The sequence below is a fragment of the Hippopotamus amphibius genome, chromosome X (genome assembly GCF_030028045.1).
Source record: "Hippopotamus amphibius kiboko isolate mHipAmp2 chromosome X, mHipAmp2.hap2, whole genome shotgun sequence".
NCBI classification, from domain to species: Eukaryota; Metazoa; Chordata; class Mammalia; order Artiodactyla; family Hippopotamidae; genus Hippopotamus; species Hippopotamus amphibius.
This window is the reverse complement of record NC_080203.1, coordinates 48,184,834-48,198,601: the sequence shown is the minus strand read 5'-3', so window position 1 is coordinate 48,198,601 and position 13,768 is coordinate 48,184,834.

Sequence of the window (13,768 nt, the reverse complement as noted above, 5' to 3'; positions counted from 1 at the left end):
AATGAAAACTTGCATTTCATCAGGTTTGGGGAGTAGGAAAGGGCAAAGCATAAGGATTCTCAAATGCTGTATTTTACTAGGCTGTATTGAGAAAATGGAAATAGGGGCTGAAGATAAAATGGCCCCATAACTGATGGATAAAAACGTGTCCTTTTGTGCATACCCTAGTGTTTAATTATCTGAGAGACATATTGTGGACTTGCTTAAGCATCTCTTAAGCCACTGGGAAGGCAGTGAGTCACAGCAGGCCAACACTAAAATATTCCAAGGGCTCAGACTCAGCAGAGGAGAAAGCTAACCTAGCAAAAAGGGTCCCAGGCTCTCCTCCTGTGAGCAAGAACTCAGCTTTGGACAAATTCAACACTTCATAACCTTTAGGTATGACTTCACTTTTAGATCAGTGTCTGGTTACATAACTTTCCAAGGCAATAACCTGGAAAACAGAGACCCATAAATATCATTCACAGAAACAGGCATTATAGGACATTACTGGGGTAAGGAGTCAAAGGGGATTTTGTTTTTCCTCCAAAACCACAAGAAACTAGCAGTATGGCACTTTCTTAAGAAAGGGTAAGGCCTAGTTTTCAATCACCTGATACTTTGCTTGGGAATGGAGAGAGAGGCAAAAGGGAGAAGAGGAGAAGTGGTTAGAGGGTAATGTTAAACTTGGAGCCCCAGCCAGTTCTAGTTTCAAAATTCCTGTTCTACCCATCTGTCACCCCTTCTAGTTTCATTAGAATGTAGCCCCCTCATTGCTTAACTTCAAAGTTATTGTGTCATGAAAATATCTGTCTTCCATTTTCAAAGAGTAAAATCTTTATTAAGATACCTGTGGGCCAGGAGTCATTTTCCCCCATTGAACAGTTGAGGAAGCAAAAGAAGCAGATTTGCACAAGGTTGAGTTAAGATTAGCCAGTCATTAATTCATAATTAGCATGCATGCCATAATTAGATTACCAATTTTCACAGGATGAGAGCACAATAAAATATATCTAGCAATGCAACATCACTGAAAATATTTTCTTTTTTTATTAATGATTTTGAAGACATCTGAAATTTTTGGAATACTTCAATTATCATACAGGCATTAATTTGTAGTTGAAATAGAAAAATGTAAAAGATATGAGATTAATTTGAGGTTGTATGGACTTTATGATGTTCTCTATCATTTTAAATAAATTTTTCACTTTCAACATTGGTTTTTAAGGTTGACCAATAATTTTAAATTCCTGAGACGCTCAATTTGATGCAGTCCACATTGTAGTGTATATACTACGCTCTGTGGGGGATACAAATGAAGTGGAAGTCATATTCCTTATTGCCCAAGAAATGACACCCCAAATGTACAAGCCCATATACAGAAACTTATACACAACTAACTACAGTTGTATATGGCATGCTATCTACATGTGCATGCACGTGCACACACACACAAGAATTATAGAAGTTTTCATATCACATGTGAGGGCTAAGAGTTCCTACTCACATTACTTTAATTCAGGAAGCATTTCTTATTCAAATGTGATACCTTGACCTCCACATAATGTCACACTGTCGAAAATGTGGCTCCCCTTAATGAAGCAGACCATGAGTTTCAAAAGAAAATACAAGGACATGCTGAAAAAAAGCATTCAAATCATCTCACGCTTAGGAAGGAACAAACCAAAACAGCAAACAAACAAACCCAAACACATGAGTCTGTCACTTCATATAGGCCTAGGTCAGGTAGGACAAGAAGAAAGTATGGTATCACTCTCCTATCATAGATTTTTGCCCCTTATTCAAGGCATGCACAGATAGACTCATATCATGCCTTGTACTTCCCTCAGACCAGCCCCACTGAACCTAGAGTTGCCTCTGTTCCATCCACCACCCTCCCTAAGGCCAGCCTCCCATCACAAGGAGTGATGCCAAAGGAACTCCGATCTCCCAAGCCAGAGACCTTGCCGTAGTTCAATGCCACTCTAGTCACTCACCAAATATTTCTAGCTTGCCCTCCTAAACCACCCCTCAATTATGCTCTGGTCCAGGCCACAGGTTGTTGCTTCATACAGCTGTTAGAATCTCCTTGCTGAAGTTCCCAGGCTACAGACTGAAGTGAGAATAAATGCTTTTACACAAAGTTGATTTTTCACTTATAGATTTTGTGAATGCCCTTTCCTTTCCTGAAGGTCCATAATAGCTACTTACTACATTAAAGATTGGGCCTCACTTGCGTTCAAATAGTCCTTCCTCAGACCACCCTTAACCACCATCCCTTTTATCCTCCCACTACCCTACCCTCCCCCTTTGTTTATCTCAGGTACATTAGCTTCATGCTCTATTTGTGCAGTCATCCCACCTCCTTTACAGAGTTTTCTCTCACTAATTGGAAGAGATTTAAAAATCCCATTTTCCTTTTACCTAAACATGAAACCTCAGTCTTCTCTACTTTATTCTAGGCCTGTGTAAGTTAATGTATCACTCAATGCACATACCGTTTACATATGAGTTTAACCTGCAATTTCTTTTTTAAAAAGGACCCATACTCTCTCCCATTCTGCTCTGTCCAGAACCCAGCACAGTATCAAAAGCATATAAGTGGTCTTTAATTTTTTTAATTGAAAGCAAGAAATGAGAAAGAAGAGAGGGAAGAAAGTAGAAGAAAAAGAGAGCACAGCTACAAGGCTCTTCAGAATGTCACTACAAAAACTTGGCCCTGAGTTCTGTTGAAATTTAGGATGAAAGTTCTTATTTTACTTAAATCCATTTTTGTACTTCTTATCTTTTGATGCAGTCTGTTTCTACAAGTATGAAGAATTCCTCTAATCCGAGAATGATCAAAAGCATTGATGATGGCCCACAGCCCGATTATCTATTTCATTTATACAAACGCAGGCTTCCTGCATTTTCTTCTCCATTTTCAATGATTCCACGTATAGAAAAGAAAAAACAAAGGCAAAAAGCACATATTCCATGAAATCACAAGAACTATCATATCACCATTCAGATTCTTTGGGAATCTAAAGTCCAATCAAGACGAGTCAGGTGAGGCGAAGCTATCCATTGCTCCACTCAGCAGAAGGGCACTAGGCATTAGTGCGCTCAGCGCCTTCCTGCACACCTAAAATGGCTCTTTGGCAGGACTAGGGGCAAAGGAAATCTATTTTGAGTCTTTATATATAAGGTACACTGTCTGGCTGAGTCCAAAACTGTCACTTTGGCTCCTAAAGTCTAACGCTGAAAGCTTACTGAGATAAATATGGACCTTCTCATTCAGGCTGTCAGGAAATGCGTGGATCTATTTTATTTATACCCTTAAAAATGATTTCATTTTGGCTTTCCTTTTTTGAAGAAGTTTCATTCCAGGGCTTAATTTTGCTGACAACATGCTCTTCCCTAACAAGAAAGAAAAGTGGCTCCATATTAAAAAACCAGGTATGAATGTACACACAAAAAATATTGTCCGAGGCTCATTCGAAAATCCTGCTTCTAAGTCTCCTCTGGTATCTTTAATTAATTCACATGAAAGCTACTTACCCAAGGACTGCAATTAAGATCAATAATCAACTCTGGCATTTGTAGCCTAATGAGTGAATAGTCACTTGAATACTTACGACTTTGATATTTGGGTCCCATTTGCCTATTTTTTTCTTCCATGCACTTATTTGACACGTGAACCTATTGTCCTTGCTGAAAAGGCTCAGAAGGAGAGAGGCACATTGAACCAAGGGAAACCAGCCAAGCCACAATAAATCCCTCAACCAAAACCAACAAATAAAAACCAGCAAGTCCATAGTGCTGAGATGAACTCTAACAGTGATATGAATATGCTGTTTATATTTATCCTTCCCTGCTGATGCTGTCATTTGCCATTCTGAACTTTCCACTGACAGCAGTATTTCTGCTGGTCTTACAGAGATGTTGGCTACTAAAACACAATTCAGATTCATACCCGTACCAATCATCAGTGAACCAAGAACAAGGCACTTGCCAAAGGCAGGGGATTTAGGGTCCAGGCCCTAGCTACAGTTGAGTTGCTGGAGTAGAGAGTAAAAAGCAGCAATGTGACTAGCTACAAATAGAACACAGGGACTTGAGCTTGTTTATTTTGCAAAGGGGCCCACGTGGCATGTTGGCCCACAAATTCACAGTGTGCACTGAAATCCATCTGTCAGGGTAGGGGTTGCCTCTTCACAGCAACGTTGCTCTAGCCCTGTATACCTGTCTAGTATACCACTGTGATGTAAATTCCCCATGTTCTCAATAATAGCTTTTGATGTTTTGGTTATGCTAAATCATATCCTGTTCTAATCAGAATGGTTTGTGGTTGACCTTTTACATTTCCTGTTCCTCCAGACTACTTCTCTTTTTGAGAGTGTCTTTCTATCAGGGCATGTCAGTCTAGGGTAACTGTTATACTAATATAATCAACAAGATATGAAAAACCCAGCATTTCACTCTACTAGATACTGACTGTGGCATGACAGATAGGTTATCCTCTTTGTTGTCTATTCATTCACGATATATTTGGCATGAAAAAAATCTATGCCCTCTAAACAATTAAAGTATAAGACAGATTTTTTTTTCCAGAAGGATTCAGGAGAGCAAGAATTTTCCATATGCTCTCAAAGATGGAGAATCTATCTCTTTCAAAAGCCAACAGCGATGGTTTTCTCAGAATTAACCTACAGATTTTGCTGAGAGATACCGCAAAGCCCTGATTTCCAGAAGGTATTTGTCTTCTGTCTCCTAAAAATCAAGTTCAGCTGCATATAACAGAAAATCCCAAAATGACATAACTTAAACAAGGTAGAAGTAAGTAGTCTGGGTAGTCCAGTCAACTGACTTATGTACTTATCTTTGTGCTCCATCATCCTCAGTATATGGTTTCCATCCACAAGGACAACTCATGATCTGAGCTAATTCCAGTTCTAGTCATCATGTTTACATTCCAGATTGGCATCACAAAGAAGCTGGTCAGGACAAAAGGCCACCCTCTATCTTTTTAGGGAGACTTCGGCTTACATGTTGTCAGCCTGAACTTAGCCACATGGCCAAGTGTATCTTCAAAGGAGACTGGTAATAGTCTTTGTTCTGGGCGCATTAGCACACCAAATGAAATCATGATTCTGTTACTGAGAAAGAAGTGAGAAGTCATGCTGGGGGAGGCAGTTGCCAATATTGGCCACACAAAGTTATTTGTTACAGGATCTGGAATCCTTTTTACCAAAGTCATCCTTTTTGAATTCAGTTGCTGGCTCTCAAAATCTCCGTTAAATGCAAATATTACTTGGAAAGTGGTAAAACATTAACAAATGAAGACCTATTCCCATATGATCACAAACAAGTCTATGAGATTATTTCTCTGAAGAATGTGGCCATAAGTAAAGGGAACCAAAAATATTAATGGGGAAACAAATGAATATGATAAGGGAAAGCATCCACAGGACCCTGTGGGGTCAAGGCACTACATGTCCAAAGGCTGAGGGGGGGGAGAGAGCCAAAACCAATTTTGCTGACTTCACAATTTTCCTGAGGACTAACCCCAATGTCTAAGTTGATACAACGGAGCGCATTTGCTGTAGCCTGTAGATTATAAACGAAGATAGTATGTCACAAAGCAAATCATTCTATTTACCATTCTCCTCTTGTAAGATTCTTATTTGTTTTTCATTTTTACCAGAGAAAGGGTGAGGGACAGGTATTAGGAGATTTAGAACTGGTTTGAAAAAGGAGAAAAGACGAATACTTCCAAAAAATTATAGCCCTTATTTTGAAATCAAAGTAGAGCAGCATTTTGAAGAAAAGCATGATGACAGTTTCTTTTCAAAAATCCTCATCAGTTTTTGAAGTAAGACCCTTATAAAATGAATATTTTTCATCAAAGAAATTTTGTTTTGACAGACAAATTGACTACAGAAAGTTCATCTTCTACATTATGGGGAATCAAAATGTGGCTAGTAAAGCAGAGTAAATTTCATAATACATCATATACAGCGCAGATGTGAGAATCTAAAGCCAGAAAAAAACAAGTTCTATTTTACTGTCACCCAGGGAAATTTCCCTTTCCTTTCAAGTAGCCGATAATCCACACTTATTTTTCTGAATCTTCTTTTTTTGCCCCGTCAGTGGATTTCATCCATCATCCCAATGAATATGGCTTTGGAGATATAAAAGGCTGTAACCAATTTATAGACTAATCCCAGGAGCATAAGCCTTTATATTCGGAGAAACTACGATGACTGTTTAGGCCACCAGAGAAAAAATAAAGAAAAAAATTTATTAGTTTGAAACTTATTCACAGTCTTCAGGCCAACCAACACAAACTGATTCCCTACAGCACATTCATTGTGGGCATTCAATAAATATTAACCAACATTCCCCGGTGTTTCGACCCAGTGTTATATTTATCCACCTCAAGAATGAAGCCGACTTCAAGTCTTGAGAGATTTTTTCATAGAAATTCTACTTGTCTTGATTTTTAGCCCAATTTTCTTCTAAAATTTGTTTTCCTAGTGTCTACATTTTATTAATGAATGAATCCTTCCCTTTGAGTTTATGAGAAGTTGTACAGAAAACAGTGAGAAAGGTTTTCATTTGAGGGTTTTACTCTCATGGTCTCAGATATTTTGACTTTGGGGGATTGGGAGGAGGGGAGGGAAAGCTGATCTGTGTTTTAGCTTTTTCCCAAAGCCCCCAAACCTTGTCATTCCAGTTTGATTTTAGGTGATAATTAAATGGTCTGTAGGAGCTAAGAAAAAACACTTCAAACCACAGAAAACTGAAATTTATCTTTCATTAAACATTCAAGTATTTCCCTCCAGGTGTCTAACTCCACATGCCAAAGCACGTTGTTTTCAAAAATAGAAGAATTCAGCATCTCTTTTTCTTACACATTTCTCTACATTTCACACACTATTCCAAAGTGCTCAATTGGAACGCATGTTATTCATGAAAGAAGGGCTCTATTTCATTTTATAGAGTGGCATGTAGAGGAGACCACATTTTTCAGATATAAAAGTTTCCGTTATAAAAGTTTCATTCTGTGTCATCTTTGAAAAATGAACAGTCCCACTCAGAGGGTCACATTCCTACCCCAAACAGAAATGGACCTTGTCTCTTATTATCCAACCCCCAGGAATAGATTTCCATACTAAAATAGAGAAGAGGCCATCTCAGACTTCTTTTTTATACCAAGCCTAAGATCAATAGACTGACTGTGCTCCCTACTGGTAAAATGGGGAGCTACAGCCAGCAGTCAAAATTTTATTTGACAAAAGCCTTATAGAACTAGAAATTAAAAATTTGTTTATCATGCCTGGAAACAGGATATCTTGCCACCTGAGGTTCCAAAATTACAAAAAAGATGATTCATTAGCCCGAGAGCAGAAGCAAGTGAGGTCAGAGCAGCTCCTGGGTCAAGCTCAATATGAAGTCAAATATTAGTATCATTTGACATTATTGTCAGTGTTACCAGCTGCTTACTGTGTTCTGACCAAACCATATCTAAATATAGCCTGATCCAGTGGTTCTCAAACTTTAGTCTGCATCAGAAGTTTCTGGGGTACCTGTTTAAAATGTATTGTCTTGGTTCTAAGGACCAGAAACTCTGATTCTGCAGGTTTAGGATGAAGCTCTGGAATCTGCATTTTATCAATTCTTTCCTCACTTGGTGGTTCTGATGCAAGTAGTTCAAGGAATACGTTTTGAATAACATTGACATATTCTTTACAAAACACGCTGATAGTATGAATAATTACTGACTTGTATGTCAGCAGCTCTACCATCAGAACCATGATCTCCCTAGTGGGATTGTAGGAATGCCTCTGGTTTCCTTGCTCCCATACATACCATCTCTCTGCCTCTACTTGCCTTCCTGGCTCCTGTTAGATGCCTGGGCAAAGGAGAGAATTTTATTGTTATAGTAAAAATAAGAGCTAATATTTACTGAGTGTTTTCTATCTGCCCAGTACTAAGTGTTTTTCTTATATTAAGTAATTTAATCCTCACATTAAGCCTGTGTATGAAATAGGAATTATTTTTATTTTTATTTTACAAATGAAGAAACTGAGACACTGCCCAAGGTCACAGACCTTGTAAGTGACAGAGCCAGGATATGAAGGCAGGCAGTCTGGCTCCAAAGCCCATGCACTTAACCACTATGCTATATTAACTGCCTACATTTAAAAAGGAAAGTACTAGCCTTCTTTTTCTTTGTAATTATATGATTTTTATTTTACTCACTAAGGCACAAAAGTACAAAATTATTGTGAGGAGGAAAAAAGATTTAAAGTATAGCCCTTTATCAGAGGCTTAATTGATCAAGTTCAATTTCCCTGAATAGTATGTGATCATAATAAAACCCACCATAATGCTGTTATAATTCTTCCATATTCCCTGCTAATTCATTGCCTCACTCAAGAGATTTGAAAACTGAGACATTAAACAAAATTTCCAAGGTCACCACAGAGTTAATGGTGGCAGCATAGTGAGGCCTGCTCATCTTCCCCTCCACCCCTAATTCCTGCATGCTCCCAACTCAGTTCCTCTACATACTAGCCTGATTTTCTGTAGCACAATGTCCATAGTCTGGGAATGGCCATGTATGGAGGATGTAAAAGAATAAGCTGTCTATTAACCAAACCTGGCATGGCTTTTGGAAACCATGCTAATGCCCCAAAGACAACAAATGTAACTAAAGACATCAGCCTAGACAAGGGAGATGTTTTCTTTACAGTTGTCATAATAAATCTCTCTGAACTTTACCTGGCATTTAGGTATATCAGGCCCTCTATTGAAGACCTTTGATGTTTTTCCCTGTCTTTTTAACCTCACTTTAAACATCACTATTTCTTTCTCTATATTTCTCTCATATAATACTTTTAAAGCAGCCAGGACACAACAGTATTCTTTTCATATCCTCTACAAAAAAATTTGTGAGCCCAAAGCATGTGCAATTCTTTCTAGCTGTAACTGTGGAAGAAAAAGGTCACCAGTAGCTAGCTTAAATGTATGCAAGCAGCTACAAGTTCTAGTCAGAGCTTACCAATGCCTCATAGGAATTTACAATAGGGAGTTGCATTCACCATCCTGAGTCATTATGCCAAATTTCAGGGTGTAGAACTTCAATTTTTCCAACAATCACAATGAGTCTTAATACTGTAAAGTTATCCAAATGGATGAAACAATGGCAAAAGCAGGTTTTGATTGATGGCTTTATCCCCAGACAGCTTTTGCAAACCACTGGAAAAACCACCTTGGTAATAAGGCATATTCTGTGATGCTCCCACATCTTCAACTTCTTTTTCCTCTCCTCTTGCTTATTATAACAAAGCTTTATTCGAAGGGCATTTCAAACTGCGTGCATGAGGTAAGCAGATAGTTGGCCTTATACTAAGCTACTTAATCATATTTATAGCATTAAAACCAATTTAAAAATAAATAAGTGAATTAATGAAATGTGGCACCATTTTCTGAACTATTGAATTAGCAAAAATTAAGACTCTAAGTGTTGCCAAATATATTTGAAAAAGGCACTTTGATATAGTAGTACAGAGAGTGTAATTAGTGTAGCTATTTTGAGGGCAATTTGGCAATATCAATCAAAATTAGAACTGTACATACTCTGTGACTAGCTATTCCTCAGTTGGGAATTTAACCTAAAGATACATACTTGCAATACATATAAAAGATAATTCAAAAGGGTATTTGTGGCATTGATTGCACTGGGGAAAAAAACTAAATGGTCCAGTGATAGGGCCTGATTAAATAAGTATGTCTCATCCCTACTCTTGAACAATACAGAAGATCTGTATGACCTGATATAGAAAAATCGAGGCATTGTTAAATGGGAAAAAGGTAAGCTAAGGAGAAGCTTGAATAATAAAGTAATAGCTAATCATGTGGGACTTCTAGAATGTCAGAGTGAGGGCTTCTATAAATCCACTCTTACATAAAAGCAACAAAACTACTGGCAAAATTATAAAATCAACTTTTTCAGAAATCTGGAAATCACCCAAAGGCCCAAAGCAATCTGAGGGATATTTAACCAAGAAAAACTGTTTAACCTCTGTAAGAACCCTTTATGGCATTTTTAACTTGATCTACTCCCATGTCCCTCTCCCCAGCTCCACAGTAGCCTTGAAAAACAGCAAACTCACAACCATAGTAGCTGTAAAGAAAACAACAGCATTACAGCCACCAGAGGGAGCAAACTGGGTTTGGAGCTCTTCAAAAAGTCACAACCCCAAAACATTGTCATTTAACCTGTCTCACAGCTCCCCGGAAAGTCCCATTCATAGCGTGTTTTCATTATTTGACTTGACTCAGAGATTACTCCACAGGACAAGCCCTATTTGCAGAGCATTTGTTGAATGCAATCAGCAGCAACTGGTTAATCACAGCTGCCTGAGATAACTATAATAGTTTGGGCAACCAAGAGCTTAGCCAAAAACATAAAGTGAAAGTCAGCCCTCAACACAAGGGTTTGTAAAATCATTTTTTTAATCAAAAAAAAAAAATCTAGGGAAGAATATGTCCAGTAGTGGCCTTTAAAGAGCTCTGACATAATCCTGGGGATCTAGAAGGCTGTGTATATGTGCAGCGCTGCATATATGCCTAGGAAAGACCTGAGAGGACACCAGACTCTCATCTCTGGTTGACCTTAAGGCTCTATGCAAGCCAGAAGTGCAGGCTAAGGCAGAGTTAGAAACTGCCTGCCTGAGTATTGAAGGCATGCCCCAGCCAGTACAGATCCCCACCCCCAATCCTGCCCTGCTAGGAAAAAGATGGATGAGTTATTGATTTAAGACACTAAGGAAATATCTGATGAATCATAATCTAATCGCTAAACTAAGTAGAGAATTGCATGGCCACACACTAGAGGCAATACAATAGAAGTAGTCCAGAAAAGTCACTAAACAAAAAACAGCAAAAACAAACTAACAAAACAGCAACAACCAAAAAGTTCCTGGGGTGGGAGAGGATGTGATCTAGAGTTGCCAAATTATATTTTCTAAAATGTCCCATTTTTAACACAAATTATAAGACTCATAAAGAAACAGGAAAATATGGCCCATCTACGGGGGTAAAAACAGTCTATAGAAACTCTCCCTAAGGAATCTCAGATATTGGACTTACTAGACAAAGACTTCAAATAAGCTTTTATAAATATGTTTAAAGAACTAAGGGAAACCATGTCTAAAGAATTAAAGAAAAGTAAGACAATGATACCTCATCAAATATAGAATATCAATAAAAAGAGAGAGATTTTTTAAATCCAAATAGAAATTCTGGAGTTGAAAAGTACAATAACTGAATGAAAAATTCACTAGAAGTATTCATCAGCAGATTTGAGCTGACAAGAGAAAGAATTGGAGAACCCAAAGATAGATCAATTAAGATTATCCAGTCTGAGTAACAGAAAATAAAAAGAACGAAGAAAAGTGAACACAGCCTCAGTGACCTGAGAGACAACATCAAGCATACCAACATACACATAATGGGAGTTCCAGGAGAAGAGGGGTCAGAGAATGAGGTAGAAAGAATATTTAAAGAAATAATGCTCAAAAACTCCCCAAATTTCATGAAAGTATTTAATCTACACATCCAGTAATCTCAACAAACTCTAAAATAAACCCAAGACGATATACACCCATACACATCATAGTTAAACTGCTGAAGGACACAGATCTTTGAAAGCAGCAAGAGAGAAGTGACTCATCATGTACAAGTGATCCTCAATAAGATTAACAATGAACTTCTCATCAGAAACCATGGAAGCCAGAATGCAGAGGGATGAAACAGTCAAAGAATTGAAAAGAAAATAATGTCAACCAAAAACTCTATATTTGACAAAGCTGTTCTTCAAAAATGAAGGAAAAATTAAGACATTTCCAGATGAACAAAAACTGAAAGAATTTTTTTACCAGCAGACATGACACACAGGAAATAATAAAGGGAATCCTTCAGTCTGAAATGAAAGGATTAGGCAGTGACTCAAATCCACACAAATAAAGACCACCAAAAATGGTAACTATGTAGGTAAATATAAAAGATAGTATAAATGTATTTTTTAGTAACTTTTGTCCTCACCTACCTAATTTAAACTACAACTGCATAAAGAAGTAATTATAAAACTGTGTTGGTGGACTAAAAATGTGTAAAGAACTAATTTCTATGACAATAATATCTCAAAAGATTGGAGAAGGAATGGAACTATATTGGATAAAGTTTCTGTATAATTTTGAAATTAGGTTAGTATTAATCTGAACTACATTGTTTTAAGATATTAACTGTAATCCTCAGAGCTAGCACTAAGAAAATAACTCGAAAAATGTATAGGAAAAGAAACAACAAAGTAATTTAAATGGTACACTAGAAAATATCCATTTATTACAAAAGAAGGAAATAAGGGAAGAGCAGAGATACAAAAAGATATGACATACAGAAAACAAATAGAAGAAAGGCAGAAGTTAGCCCCTCCTTATCAATAATTAAATTAAACATAAATGATATAAAAATTTCAATTAAAAGACAGAGATTGACAGGATGGATATAAACAAACATGATTCAACTATATACTGTCTACAAGAGATACATCTTAAATTTAAAGACCCAAATAGTTTAAACATAAAAAGATGGAAATATATATATAAATAGTAATGCAAAAGATATGCAAACAATAATCAAAAGAAGACTGGAGTATCTGTATTAATAGCAGACAAAAGAGCCTTTAAGACAAAAATTTTAATTAGAATCAAAAAGGAATATTTTATAATGATAAAAGGGTCGATTAAGTAGGAAGAGATAACATGCACCTAACAAAAGAGCCTCAAAATAAATGACACTAAAACTGATATAATTGAAGGGAGAAATAGATAATGCAACATTAATAGTTGGATACTTTAATATTCCACATTTGATAATGGATAGAAAAACTAGTCAGAAGATCAGCAAGGATACAGAAGACATGAAAAACACTATCAACCAAATCAGCCTAACAGAAACCTAAAGAACACTATACTTAACAGCAGTGGAATACATATTTTTTCAAGTGCACATGGAACATTGTCCAGGATAGACTTATGCTAGGTCACAAAACAAGTATTAACAAACTTAAAAGGAGTTAAATCATGCAAAGGCTGTTCTGTGACCAAAATGCAGTTAAATTAGAAATCAACAAAAGAAGGAAATTAGGGAAATCAACACTATTTGGTAATTAAATTACACATTTCTAAAAAACTCATAGGTCAAAGAAGAAATTTCAAGGGAACTAGAAAGTACTTTGATCTAAATTAAAATAAAAACACAAGTATCAAAATTTAGAGGATGCAGCTAAAGTAGTGATTAAAGGGAAATTTGTACCTTTAAATGCCTATAATTTAAAAAGAAGAAAGATCTCACATCAATAACCTAAACTTTCATCTTAACAAGCTAGAAAATGAGGAGCAAACTAAACCCAAAGCAAGCCAAAGAAGGATATAATACTGTAAAGATTAAGATGACTATACTACCCAAAGCAATCTACAAATTCAATGCAATACCTATCAAATTACCAACGGCATTTTTCACAGAATTAGAACAAAAAATTTTGCAATTTGTATGGAAACACAAAAGACCCAGAACAGCCAAAGCAATCTTGAGAAAGAAAAATGGAATTGGAGGAATCAGGCTCCCTGACTTCAGACTATACTACAAAGCTACAGTCATCAAAACAGTATGGTACTGGCACAAAAACAGAAATATAGATCAATGGAACAGGATAGAAAGTCCATAGATAAACCCA